At 34.8% G+C, this 11,553-nt stretch overlaps 1 long non-coding RNA gene and 1 pseudogene across 3 annotated transcripts in view; both read right to left on the reverse strand.

Annotated features, from left to right (window-relative positions):
* Positions 1–6,964: 6,964 nt before the first annotated feature.
* Positions 6,965–10,083, reverse strand: LOC144411863 (uncharacterized). Of its 2 annotated transcripts, none has more exons than XR_013468932.1 (3): positions 9,906–10,083; positions 9,296–9,367; positions 6,965–9,207 (listed from the first exon to the last, which is right to left on the reverse strand). It is a non-coding gene; the product is annotated as an uncharacterized LOC144411863 (long non-coding RNA). The 2 variants fall into 2 exon arrangements; XR_013468928.1 differs by having other exon boundaries at positions 9,880–10,083.
* Positions 10,084–10,593: 510 nt separating this feature from the next.
* The window catches only part of LOC120335805 (carnitine O-palmitoyltransferase 1, muscle isoform-like), a 117,452-nt pseudogene continuing 116,492 nt past the window's right edge, over positions 10,594–11,553 (reverse strand). The window contains exons 8-9 of the transcript XR_013474422.1: positions 11,204–11,296; positions 10,594–10,674 (exon numbers count right to left, since the gene is read on the reverse strand). The product of XR_013474422.1 is annotated as a carnitine O-palmitoyltransferase 1, muscle isoform-like (transcript). The remainder of the gene's footprint in view (positions 10,675–11,203; positions 11,297–11,553) is intronic.

An 11,553-nucleotide genomic window follows, 5' to 3' on the forward strand; every position in this document is an offset into this window, starting at 1 on the left:
GGACGCACCTTTTTAACACATGCTTTCTAGTAGTTGCGACCAAAACAATTTTGGTTATTAATCTTATGACATGCGTAGTTCGCTCCTGTGACGTCGTAAGCATAGATAATAAATTGGATAATAAATATAGGCTTTGCAACCTAAAGACCAGATTCAACTGCCAGATTGAACTAATAAAAACTCGTTTTACAGGCAAACTCGTTTTACAGGCCGTACACCTTTCAAAATTGTCATTAATCCGCGGACCACACAATTTTTTCTTATGTGCCACAGGTTGCACACCCCTGCGTTAGGGCGTCCCTATAGTTTGGCATGCTTTTAAACAATATTGGAGTCCGGCAGAGTTTAGTTTGAATTGCTCTTATTGATATTGAAAAGCTGTATTCAAAGACTAGAGCAGCGGTTCCCAACTGGGGTCTTTAAAACTATAAATACCACTGGAATGATAAACAGGGGGCCAATGAGTCCTTAACCCTTTCCATGCGATTTTTATTTTTTATAAAATAATCGTATTTGCTACGCCGACTTTATGCATTTGTACCCCCACAACTAATCGATCGACTAACGAAAAAGTAATGATCCTCTGCTGCCCACTGACGGCTCGTTGAAAAGCTTATTCAAAGAGCTTGCAATTGGCAATTAAAAAAAAATATTTTTTTTAAAAGGGGTGGTCTGAGTCACAAACCGGATAGAAAAAAGGCATCATTTTTCTTGGGTGTTGAAACTTCAAACCGTAATAAAAAATAGAAATATTCGCTAAATCCTTTACTGTTACCGCTTCTTGGTTGGCAAACAATAGCATAATATTGCTGTAGCAATTTCGCTATCTAACTCAAAATACTTTGGTAGATGGAAGGGATAATTGTCTTCTATTACCACCCAAAAAACACCGAAATTTGCATAAATTTAAAAAACACTCCCTCATTCCACCGCAAATAAAATTCCCACGGTAAACGAAAGCCAGATTTATCGTCGCTTATGTTAATCTCGAAGAAGACTTCTTATCAATAAACTGAAACCCGGAAAAACTAGACCAACAGTTTGCGACCGATTGCTAAATAAAACAGTGGAGTACATCAACGTACCCGCCGCAATCTAGCGAGTTTTGTCGTGGGTACGTATACGTGCCCACCGCACGGAAAGGGTTAAAGCATCAGGAAGGGAGCTGTTGAAGGTTGGGAACCACGGGACTAAAAACTAGAGACTACTAGAGTAGAGTCCGGAGTCGATAATTCATATCTAAGCGCTCCGGAAATATTTGCACAAAGATGGCGCACAACCTGAACTCTAACTTGGTACCTATACATCTTGGTGCTCGTACTTCGGGAGCACCCTAATCTATGGCATTATTTTCACTATCCATTGGAATATTCAGAGTAAAAAATACTTTCGGACACTAAGAATTAAAAATCAGCCAAGAACGCTGTGATTTACATCCAGTAAAGAAAAAAGCTGGCATTACACACTTAATTAATTCGGGCTTGGGTGCTCTTGAAGTATTCGTACCAAGATGGCGCACAACCTGAACATAGTATGTGTACCAGGTTAAGGTTGTTCAGGTTGTGCGTCATCTTGGTGTGAATACTTCCGGAGCGCCCGGGCTTGTATATAAACTTGAACACACTGTGAGATTCTGATAATGTAAATGACATGTTCCTAGAAAATATGATAATTAGAAAAATACACCACCCTGCGAAAAAAAATACACTCGAATAAATACTCGAATAATCACACACAAATTTTACAAAAATATTGTTTCACCAAAAAATTCGAACACAAAATCAGGGCTGTAGAGACAGGACACAGAGTATTAGTTTTTTGTGGACAAAATTTGGAATTCTCTCATTAATTATAGTTTCGGACTTCTAATGGTGATAATCATAATTTCGACAAAAACTCAAAAATTAAGGCAAATAAGTTTTCTTTACAGACAATTGAAGCGTGTATACGCAGAAGCGTAGCCTGGCATTTTAAAAAGTGAAGATCTTAAAATTTGTTATTGCCAAGTTGGACCGTAATTGCTAGGTCTGTTCAGTGGTCGTATAGGTCTTCAAGAGTCCCATAAAGTGTTTTATGCAACAAAAAATTGCTTTTTTTACATTTCAAAAGGATGCCGAAGCAGATGGGTTTCCAAGCGTTCAAAAAGCATTTTATTTTACGAAAAATTGCTATGTTCAAATCAGTAATATGCCTTTTTTACATTTAAAAAGGGAGGAGCAACCCTCAAAACCCCTCTGCTGGCTATGTCCCTGTATATAGGCTACAGTTCTTTGGTTTCCAAAGTTTAGTCCTGGAATCATAATTAAAACTTCAAAAAAGATTCAATTCCTAACAGTCTATCAAAGAAGATCATAAATATAATATATATAGAGGGAACACCACATTTAAATGAGTAGATTGCCATGAGGAATTGTGTCGGTGTCTTTTATAATAATTATATGAGAAACCCGAGCCATTTCTAACCTTATAGGATGTGCCATAACCCAGAATATAATCATATATTGTCAAATCTAAAATGCTTCATAAATACAGGGTGTCCATAAAGTCCGTTTACAATTTCAATTTTGTTAAGTCAGTTCTCAATATTATCTTAACCAGGTTTGTTGTTTTTTAATCAGCAATTGTTAAAGTATTTTTACCTTTATTTAATCTGTCTGTGAGGGCTAAAACAATATATGGTATCGTAATAACGTATTGTTTTGAGAAATAATATCCTCAATAAAGTGAAAATATTTGAGGAAGATAAGTTGGAAGGAACCAATGACATTAAACAACATGATAGGCAACTCTGACGTCACTCCATAAGACTACATGCGAAAGATTGTATTTCATGATACGCTCCAATGCACATATTTCTCGTCGCCTTTCGCGACCGTTTTCCGCTCGCTTTTGCTACTCGGCGTCTACTTTACGTGTAGTGCCTGCCTTTTTACGCCTGTAACGAAAGAAAATAATCTCTATATCTAAGAAGTTTTGCTCACTTGGGAAGCTGGAATGGCAGACAAGCTGTAAAGAGTAATTCTGGACATCATAGACGTTTTTTTTTTATCAGAGAAGATTACAAACGCGATAGCGTAAAGATTTGTGTGGAACATTTTGCAGATAATGACAAAGTTCAAAGTTAGTAATTTTAATGTTTGCGCTTAAAACATTGAAATTTCATTTAAAGAGAGGGTCATGCAAAACTGTTTTTACTTCTCTTAACGGTGCTGTGATACAATTCCATAACACAAAGTTTGCACCTATCGAACATGCTTTAGTAGGTTAATTTATTAGACATATATATTACATATTTAGTTAACCGTAGGTAACATTGCTGGTACATAATGCCTCGTAGATAGGCTTGTGTCTAAATTTAGGAATTTAGTTCACTAATTAATATTATCTTCTATGCAGGAGGTTGCAGGGCTGATTCAACTTGCAGACTTACCTATCATCTGACGATGCTCATTTAGTTTGGCTCGAGCAAGTCTTCTTGAAAGACTTGTATGAATGGAAACTACCTATATGTTTTGCCTTCCTCCGATTTTAGAAGACAAATTTATTCTGAGGGATTTGGCATATAATTCTCATTGATTGTTGGCTGTTTATGATTCCTATTAATTGTGAATTCTGATTATAACAAAGAGTTAAAAAAGTTTTTACGTAATTTACGGGCACCTTTTTCTTGTCAATACTCCAAGCTGAGGTAATAAACAAGACAATACTGTACATTTATGTCATCTGGAAGCAAATTAAAAGTTTGACACATTGAGATAATACATCATGACAGAAAATACAAGTTAAAGATATGTATGACCATCACATGGTAATTAAAATTAAAAAAAAAATTAATAGGGGCTGTGGAGTATATAAAGTTCAAGACAAAGAAAAGAACATAAGTTCATAGCTCATGAACTCTCAATTTTGCCTCCATTGCTTTGTGAAGGCCAATATATTCCGAGTGGCTGAATTGGTTTACCTTTATGATAGCAACGATTTTGTATTCAATATAGCGAGATTTTTTTCAATTTAATTGCAGTGATATTATTTCCCAAAGCAATGCTTGAATCGTCTAGAATAGATCAGTGGTGTCAAACTCAAGGGTTTTTGAGAGCCGCATTGCATTTTGGAAATTGTAAAAAGGGCCAAAAACACTTTTTGATAATGTATACTTGAAAGATATTTTTCAGATAGTTTTAGTTTGTGACATATATTGTGATGCAACTAAACAGTTGGATTAAGTTTTATTATTTTCTTTAATTTCAAATGCAATTACATATTAATATTTGCATTCCACTATTATTGCAAGTTACTGTATTTATTACAAAAAATCATAAAATTCTATATACAACCATCAAAATCATTTTTGAACAAGCTTTGGATAAGGAAAGAATAATACATACACTAAAAATGACTTAATCTTAATACATGGACTTGAAATTAACAAAAATACTACAGTATAAATTCAATGTTTTTTTAATTACATTTGTCCTGACGTTTGGCATCTTTTTTGTGTCACTAGCATACTAAGGCAAGGCTGAAATGATTTTACAGTACCCACTCTAACTAACGAGGTCACATGATCATGGGTTAATCTGGATCTTTGCGAGTGTTTAATTAATTCCAGTAATGCAAAAAAGTTTCTTCTATCATTTCATGAATAGATCAGTAAAAAAACAAATGACAGATATTTTCGACACGACATTTCGCGCCACATTGCATGGCATAGGATTGCTTGAATTATTATTGATATTAATTTTTAGTAACTAATTCGTTGTATATTTATATTAATATACAAACACATGGTAATTTTCTGTTCGAAGTTGGTCTTCGAAATTGGCATATTGACTGCTGAGCTTATTGTGTTTTTTTATTGTACTGATGAAAATATGACAAATTGAACAATGTGCTTCAAAATTTTGTGAAATGCAGAAATATTGCAACTCCCATTTTCTTCGAAAATGCCACCTTCTTCATGTACTTTGCGTTTAATTTATTCACTCAAGTGTTTTATTCAAGTATTCTTTTGCTAGCTTGATGTGTATTCTTAATTGGGTCAAAATGTGAACAAAAAAATTAATTTTCCAAAACTACTTTCAGTAAATTGCTTTCTGTGTGAATATTCAATTTCACTTTAAAAGCGTTGAAAAATCTATTACACTTAGATAAAAAAAACTCCAAAATAAAATTATTGTTAAGCGTTCGAGGGCCGCACTGGAAGTTCTCCGGGGCCGCGAGTTTGATATCCCTGGTCTAGATTGAAGTTGTCCTAAATATAAAACAGTATTTTATCATAAATCATGATTATACCCTTTCCTGAATTTCTCCTTTAGTAGGCCTACTACCAAAAGTTGATGAATCAAATATAACACAGGTGTAGTGAGTGACCCATAATCCTCATTTTCCAAAGCTGTTTTAAGTATGTCTGGCCTTTTTACGAATAAGACCGATTATGCAATCTTACGCTTTGGAATTTTTAGTTATTTTCCTCAAGCCCTGCAGGATGTAGGGGCCATACACAACTCTACCGGAGGGTCAAATGTCTTTGCATGTCTCCACAGATTGTTCTTCTATTGCAAACATTTATGGAGTATTCTGATTGTATTTCTTGGAATCACACTTGTTAACCCTTTGATTCAATACGCACCCTTTGATTCAATACGCAAATAAAAGTGAATGAGCAATAGTATGTTACAGCAATGAGTATATATCCTCACTGATTAAAAATAATCTAATTGGAGGTGCATGAACTATATGAAACCGTAAGGGGTAAGTAAATATGCAATTTCGGCAAATGGGCAACTACGTACCGTACTGATTTAATAACTTCGTAGTATTTGACAAAAGCTGGCTTTCCCACATGTACTTAACAGTGCAATGCCCGGGTGTGATCTACAACAATAGTATTTACCTTACTTTTTTCCGATTTCTTTTTACCTTCAATTTTCCAATATATCATTAAAATCGACAACAACTGTCAAAGCAGGAACGAACACCATTAGTGCTATGCCTTGAAAGCAGCACACTTCCGCTCGTTTTCGTCTCGTCAAGTATGTGCATTGGAGCGTGCTATCGGATACGATCTTCGGCCAAAAATGCCTGAGTTGCGCATCATGTTGTTTAATGTCATTGAAGGAACTAAGAATTTTTTTTATTCTATTTTCCATCTATGCTGTTTTCTTGTTAATGTAAATATAAATATAACACAATTTTTTGGGGGGGGAGGGAGGGGGGGAGATGGGGGTCATTATCAAAAATATTTGTGACTATGTGGTGTTCCCGAAAAGCAAATAGAAAGTGGTTACTATATCCAATGACATTAAACAACATGATAGGCAACTCTGACGTCACTCCATTAGACTACATGCGAAAGATTGTATTTCATGATACGCTCCAATGCACATATTTCTCGTCGCCTTCGCGACGGTTTTCCGCTTGCTTTTGCTACTCGGCGTCTTCTTTACGTGTAGTACCTGCCTTTTTGCGCCTGTAACGAAAGAAAATAATCTCTATATCTGAGAAGTTTTGCTCATTTGGAAAGCTGGAATGGCAGACAAGCTGTAAAGAGTAATTCTGAACATCATAGACGTTTTTTTTATCAGAGAATATTACAAACGCGATAGCGTAAAGATTTGTGTGAAACATTTTGCAGATAATGACAAAGTTCAAAGTTAGTAATTTTAATGTTTGCGCTTAAACATTGAAATTTCATTTAAAGAGGGTGTCATACAAAACAGCAAAACTGTTTTTACTTCTCTTAAAGGTGCTGTGATACAATTCCATAACACAAAGTTTGCACCTATCGAACTTGTTTTAGTAGGTGAATTTATTAGACATATTACATATTCAGTTAATCGTAGGTAACATTACTGGTACATAATGCCTCGTAGATAGGTTTGTGTCTAAATTTAGGAATTTAGCTCATAGCCCGCTAATTAATATTATCTTCTATGCAGGAGATTGCAGGGCTGATTCAACTTGCAGCCTTACCAATCACCTGACGATGCTCATTTAGTTTGTCTCGAGCAAGTCTTCTTGAAAGACTTGTGTGAATGGAAACTACCTATATGTTTTGCCTTCCTCCGATTTTAGAAGACAAATTCAATCTGAGGAATTTTGCATATAATTCTCATTGATTGTTGGCTGTTTATAATTCCTATTAAATGTGAATTCTGATTATATCAAAGAGTTAAACATTTTTTACGTAATTTACGGGCACTTTTTTCTTGTCAATACTCCAAGCTGAGGTAATAAGCAAGACAATACATTCATGTCATCTGCAAGCAAAACATACACACTAATTAAAAGTTTGACACATTGAGATAATACATCATGACAGAAAATACAAAGATACAGTATGTATGGCCATCACATGGTAATTAAAATTAAAAAAAAATTAATAGAGGCTGTGGAGTATGAAAAGTTCAAGACAAAGAAAAGAACAAAAGTGCATAGCTCATGAACTCTCAATTCTGCCCCCATTGCTTTGTGAAGGCCAATATATTCCGAGTGGCTGAATTGGTTTACCTTTATGATAGCAACGGTTTTGTATTTAATATAGCGAGATTTTTTTTCAATTTAATTGAAGTGATATTATTTCCCAAAGCAATGCTTGAATCGTCTAGAATAGATCAGTGGTGTCAAACTCATGGGTTTCGAGAGCCGCATTGCATGTTGGAAATTGTAAAAAGGGCCGCAAACAGTTTTTGATAATGTATACTCGAGAGATATTTTTCAGATAGTTTTAGTTTGTGACATATATTGTGATGCAACTAATCAGTTGGATTAAGTTTTATTATTTTCTTTAATTTCAAATGCAATTACATATTAATATTTGCATTCCACTATTATTGCAAGTTACTGTATTTATTACAAAAAATCATAAAATTCCATGTACAACCATCAAAATCATTTTTGAACAAGCCTTGGTTAAGGAAAGAATAATATATACACTAAAAATGACTTAATCTAAATATATGAACCTAAAATTAACAAAAATACTACAGTATAAACTCAATGTTTTTTTAATTACATTTGTCCTGACGTTTGGCATCTTCTTTGTGTCACCAGCATACTAAGGCCAGGCTGAAATGATTTTATAGTACCAACTCTAACTAACGAGGTCGCATGATCATGGGTTAATCTGTATCTTTGCAAAAGTTTAATTAATTCCAGTAATGCAAAAAAGTTACTTTTATCATTGCATGTATAGATCAGTAAAAAAACAAATGACAGATTTTTTCGACAAGACATTTCACGCTACATTGCATGGCATAGGATTGCTTGAATTATTATTGATATTGATTTTTAGTAACTAAGTCGTTGCATATTTATATTAAAATACAAACACATGGAAATTTTCTGTTCGGAGTTGGTCTTCGAATTTGTCATATTGACTGCTGAGCTTATTGTGTTTTTCATTGTACTGATGGAAATATGACAAATTAAACAATGTGCTTCAGAATTTTGTGAAATGCAGAAATATTGCAACTCCCATTTTCTTCGAAAATGCCACCTTCTTCGTGTACTTTAATTTAATCACTCAAGTGTTTTATTCAGTATTCTTTTGCTAGCTTGATGTGTATTCTTGATTGAGTCAAAATGAGAACAAAAAATATTACCTTTCTAAAACTACTTTCAGTAAATTGTTTTCTGTGTGAATATTCAATTTCACTTTAAAAGGTTTGAAAAATCTTTTACATTTAAATAAAAAAAATTCCAAAATACTATTACAATTATTGTTAAGCGTTCGAGGGCCGCACTGGAAGTTCTCTGGGGCCGCGAGTTTGACATCCCTGGTCTAGATTGAAGTTGTCCAAAATATATAACATTATTTTATCATGAATCATGATTATACCCTTTTCTGAATTTCTTCTATAGTACTACCAAAATTTGATGAACCAAATATAACACAGGTGTAGTCAGTGAACCGTAATCCTCATTTTTCAAAGCTGTTTTAGGTATGTCTGGCATATTTTGTGCCTTTTTACAAAGAAGACCGCTTATGTAATCTTACGCTTTGGAATTTTTAGTTATTTCCCTCAAGCCCTGCAGGATGTAGGGGCCATACACAACTTTACCGGAGGGTCAAATGTCTTTGCATTCCTCCATAGGTTGTTCTTCTATTGCAAACATTTATGGAGTATTCTAATCATATTTCTTGGAATCAAACTGTCACTGATATGTCGCCAGACTTCTGATATCTCCCCTTCAGCTACAGTTGTCCTGTGAATAAATAATAGGAAATTGAGGTTAGACGAATAGTTGAAAGTTTTGTTTTATGTCGGCCTAATTTCTTGATTGATATACTCACTATTATTGCTATTGCCTCTTGTGCTGCAGGAGTCTCACAATGCTTAGACAGGTCTGTCCACAACTTTCACATCTGTAGGAGAGGAGATGTATTAATTTTCGTTAAGAATAAATAAAGCAGTCTATATGATTCAGAATGGAAAAGCTAATAAATCCAATATCTTATGTTTTTTGTAAAAAATGTTTTACTGAATTTGGTATATAAACTAACTAATAAAGGGGTTTAGTCAGAAAATTATAAGCATTCGTGGCTTCAAATACTTGAGAGATCAGACTATACAATATAGACCGGTATGAGGAAATTTTAGGTGAACTTGTTAACCCGTTGATTCAATACGCAAATAAAAGTGAATGAGCAATAGTATGTTACAGCAATAAGTATATATCCTCACTGATTAAAAAAATCTAAATGGAGGTGCATGAACTATTTGAAACCATAAGGGGTAAGTAAATATGCAATTTCGGCAAATGGGCAACTACGTACCGTACTGAATTAATAACTTCGTAGTATTTGACAAAAGCTGGCTTTTCCGCATGTACTTAACAGTGCGATGCCCGGGTGTGATATACAACAATAGTATTTACCTTACTTTTTTCCGATTTATTTTTACCTTCAATTTTCCACATATCATTAAAAACCACAACAATTGTCGAAGCAACCTCGAACACCATTCGTGCTATGCCTTGAAAGCAACACACATCCGCTCGTTTTCGTCTCGTCAAGTATGTGCATTGGAGCGTGCTATCGAATACGATCTTCGGCCAAAAATGCCGGAGTTGCGCATCATGTTGTTTTATGTCATTGCTATATCGAATATACAGAAAATGAAAAAGCGGGGAGCACAACATAGGAGTTTATCTTGGAAAAAGAGGGGAGGGGGAAAAAAAAAACGGGACCCCAATAGATAGCACCCACTAGAGCGGTTTTCCTTCCTGGCTGGGACATTGAAATGGTGGGGGAGACAGGGGGTGTGAGAAAAAATGTCATAACCTCTCTGAGTCCTGTGTTGTCACCTCACCACAGGCAAATGCACCCAAATTCTTAAAAAAAACTTGAAAAACATGTCTGAATATATATGCTGTATACAGCTCCCACCTGAGTGAGACAACGAAAAAGAAAGAGAGGGGGGGGGGGGAGGGGTCAGGGTAAGGGGGTATAAGTAGTACAAAAGTATAAGTAAAATCAAAATAAAATCCCCTACTTTTTTACCCCCAGTGCTCCCCCCTTTTTAATAAAAACACAATGCATTAAAACCTAATAATAACAATTCCTAATTTTGTTTTTGTTTTTTTCTCAAATTATTTTTTCTTTGCATATTCGCAGAGGTCCTTCACATCCATCATTGCTTTTTCGATGTTATCAGCAAATCGAGATGAGTTCTGATAAGATAAATAGATAGGGAGATAATAACATGGAAATATAAATACATTCAAAAGAGTGTAATCAGAGAGTAACCTAGATAAAAAAAAAAAAAATTAAGATAAAATGATGAAAATAAAATGAATAGGGTAGTATAATAAGATAAGACAGCCCGATGCTGCCACAACCAAACTAAAACCAAATTTTGATGTTTAAGTTTAAAATAATTCAAGGAATTTTTTGAGCTTGCGATTAATTTAGTTTTGGAACGAGGCTTATTGTTTTCCACCTTTGCGTTTGCAACACTGTAAATATTGTTCATAAAATGTAACTTTTTAGTCATACTTACACACACACCTGCTAAGGTGGGCAAACTAGCTAACTAATCCCATACCCAATATGGACTGGTAACCGGACGACAGGCCGTGGTTTGCCGTAAAATCAGGCTGTGTTATCGTCTTCCCCCTCCTCGGGATAGATATGCAAATCTATTACATAGAAATAGCTGCAAATGCAGGTCACCTGAAATATTATAAAAAGAATACTCACTGTCTCATGAGAGGAGACTTTGCTTGAGATGTGAAACATTATGGTGTTTTCGTGGCAGATGATGTAGGAGACACCGTAGCCATCGTCAGCGACCTGACAAAAACGTGGAGAAATTTTTAGTAACAGGTCACAGTGCATAGGCTGTGAAGTCGGGAAATTTTGACCCAATTGTGACCCCAAAGTCTGTTCCATTTGAAATATGACTTTGAACTGTGCAAGAAAACCAAATTTTAATAATTTAGGCTTTGAGTATGTTTGTTGAGAGCATAAGTAACAATATTCTAAGCGAGGCTCACATAAAGTGAGTGAACAATGACAAAATAAATTCTCGAATAAATTCTTCAGGAATT

Source organism: Styela clava, chromosome 2 (genome assembly GCF_964204865.1).
Source record: "Styela clava chromosome 2, kaStyClav1.hap1.2, whole genome shotgun sequence".
In the NCBI taxonomy this organism is placed as follows: Eukaryota; Metazoa; Chordata; class Ascidiacea; order Stolidobranchia; family Styelidae; genus Styela; species Styela clava.